This window comes from Phocoena sinus, chromosome 7 (assembly GCF_008692025.1).
Source record: "Phocoena sinus isolate mPhoSin1 chromosome 7, mPhoSin1.pri, whole genome shotgun sequence".
Lineage (NCBI taxonomy): Eukaryota > Metazoa > Chordata > Mammalia > Artiodactyla > Phocoenidae > Phocoena > Phocoena sinus.
Genome location: NC_045769.1, coordinates 92,119,716 through 92,122,701, shown reverse-complemented (window position 1 = coordinate 92,122,701; position 2,986 = coordinate 92,119,716).

The following is a 2,986-nucleotide window of genomic DNA, read 5'->3' as shown; positions in this document are numbered from 1 at the left end:
CTTACGTTTTAGAGGATCAAGAGTTTTCACGTTTCAATGAGGCAGTTGGCAATTAGTTTAAGATTCTGATGTGGGAAGTGGGAAAGCAAAATGGAGAAAGATGAGAGTAATCTGGAAAGTTAGGAAAAGTGAAAGATTGGGGTTGGAGACCAAAAGAAGAGCATGAGAGCAATTGCAGAACAAAGATGCCGAGGGCTTAACTGGGATTGATGGCCATGAGCATGAACGTAGGGGAAGACCCAATATTTCCAAACTGTGCTTACGTGGCCAGTGTGTGAATGTGAGTTTCCCATGAAAGGAATAAAGCTTCTGCTTCAAAGCCCCTCACTTGTACACATGGGCTCCTTCCAAGGCTCTGGGACAGATTCTGGTAATGTGATTGCATATTCTTGTGTTTTCATAAAATTTGCAAAATAAGATGTTTGGACTGCAATTGGTTAAGACTGTTGCCTCTTTTCACTTCAACTTTCTCTCTAACACTCTTCCTCTTGTATTTGGGTGGTGTGGTATTGTATTGGAGTGGCCCTAGGCATTTTGAGGCTACGACCAGGGAAAGATTGAGTTGGGAACACATTTAGTTTGAGTTTTGTGGGATCTATGGAGGTGGATCACAGCATCCACATACAGTTAATTATTGCTAGCTGTTCTGGTGAAGGAATGACTTCCAGGAATAATCCTTCTGCCTACCATGCCAACTTCCTGAAACAATGTAAAAAAAAGGTTCAGGGCCAGATGTTATATCATGATATAAACGTGTCCTACTGCACCTGGCGTTATGTATATGGGTAATAAAGGAGAAACAATATTTGAAATGTATAGAGCCATGTGGCCTGTGGAAAAGTCTTCCAACCCTCAGATGTACAAATTTGCAAGAGGTGAATTCAGTTCTCATTAATACCTAGGAAAGATGGAAGTTGTGTCCTGTGAGAATATAGTACCTTATAATGCACCATCTATAATTATCAAAGCACATTTTTTACTTCTTGATGGAATTTGTGTAAAATTTATCAAAATTTCTATGTGTGTAGGGCATAAAACCAGTAGCAGTATTATAGAGGCAGTACAACTGAGTGTCAGGTCATGTTTTATGCATCTCAACATACAGCATCTCATTACCAACAGCAAGTTGTGAAACTGAACTTTTTAAAAAAAACTATCAGTATTATAACACAGATTTCATCCGCCATGTTTCAGGCTGATTTATGTTTCTGTTACTTCTTTAGAGATAATATATTACAAAATTGTCAGTATGAAGACGTGTTCAAAGGTTATGCAAATTTTAGGGAAAAAGAGAAGTGTAGTGTATGTCAGACCATTAATTAATAGAAACACTGTTATATTGATTTTGTGATTCTGTATTTATCAGTGTTTAAAAGTGTGTAGGGCTTCCCTGGTGGTGCAGTGGTTGAGAGTCCGCCTGCCGATGCAGGGGACATGGGTTCGCGCCCCGTTCCAGGAAGATCCCACATGCCGCAGAGCGGCTAGGACCGTGAGCCATGGCCACTGGGCCTGCGCGTCCAGAGCCTGTGCTCCGCAACGGGAGAGGCCACAACAGTGAGAGGCCCGCATACTGCAAAAAAAAAAAAAAAAAAAAAAAAAAGTGTGTAATTTATTGTGATTTCTTTTCTTATTCAAAATAAATATTCACTTTTCTAACAAATTTTGCAATAATTTAGGGTTTTTTTCTTAAAGAGCACCCCCAAAAGTGGTATAAACTTCAGCCTCACAAAACCTGACACCACCCTGGACAAGTTAGATAGTACAGGATAGAACAGTTTTTCTAGAAAAGGACATTAGTTCACTCATGACACCACTGAGAGTTTCCAGTTAATCACTAAACTCAAATGAGTGATTGCACAGACTGGACTATTCTCAGAAATTGACTTTTCTTTTAGTACCTTGCTACGGACTCTTAATTCTCCATAATGGATCAGCTGCATCCTAGAGCAGATGTTGACCAAAACCTTTGGGTACCCTTGTGCTTAACGACTTTGTCTTTCGAATTAGCATGAGACCTCTCAAGCTTTCTTGTTTTCCTCCCAGCAAAATGGGGCATCCAGGACACAGGACCTTGAGATACCAAAAGAAAAGTTGTGATGTTCTCTTTGTTAGTACTGTAAGTAAAGAATTTATCCTAATTTCTCTCTTCCTTTTTTTTTTTTTCAATGGAGTGCAAACCTAGGAAATCCTCTTTATGTTTTAGACCCAAAATTGGGCTTGCATTGTTTCTGAGATAAAACCAGGTGCTCTTTGTCGCAGTGATTACAAATGAAATATTGATATGGAGAATATTCACAACGTAATTCAAATGCAAACCACTATTAAGAATTTGTTCAACTCATTCTGTGTTACTAACCTTCACATGTCTCTGTAAACTTCTATAGATCTTGTCATTAATTACACATTGAAAATTGAAAGTAGGAAGCAAACGGTTTCCACTGTGATCTTTTTTTCTCATAGAATTGTAAAGAGCAAGACAGCCCAATAGACTGATTTACAGTAGGATCAGTTCTCACTTAAGGGACAGCTGTCATCCTACCTTGTGTAGTTTCCTGTAATCTTCTTTGTTCAGTTTTGCAGTTATAATCTCTGATGTCCTAGGAGCAAATCCCTTGGCATTTCCCTAGGAGAAAAATGACTTCCAATACCATAGATAGTATAGAAAAAGGAGATGGAGAGGATCAGATCAATTTAGGGAATATCTGCTTATTTTATTTTATTTATTTATTTTGGCTGCGTTGGGTCTTAGTTGTGGCATGCGGGATCTTTCTTGTGGCGCGTAGGCTCTTCGCTATGGTGCACGGGCTCCTCTCTAGTTGTGGTGCAGGCTTCTCTCTAGTTGTGGCTCATGGGCTGCAGAGCGCAGGGGCTCAGTAGTTGTGGCGTGAAGGCTCCAGAGCACATGGGCTCTGTAGTTGCAGCACTTAGACTCTCTAGTTGTGGTGGAGGGGCTCAGTAGTTGGGGCACACGGCCTTAGTGGGATCT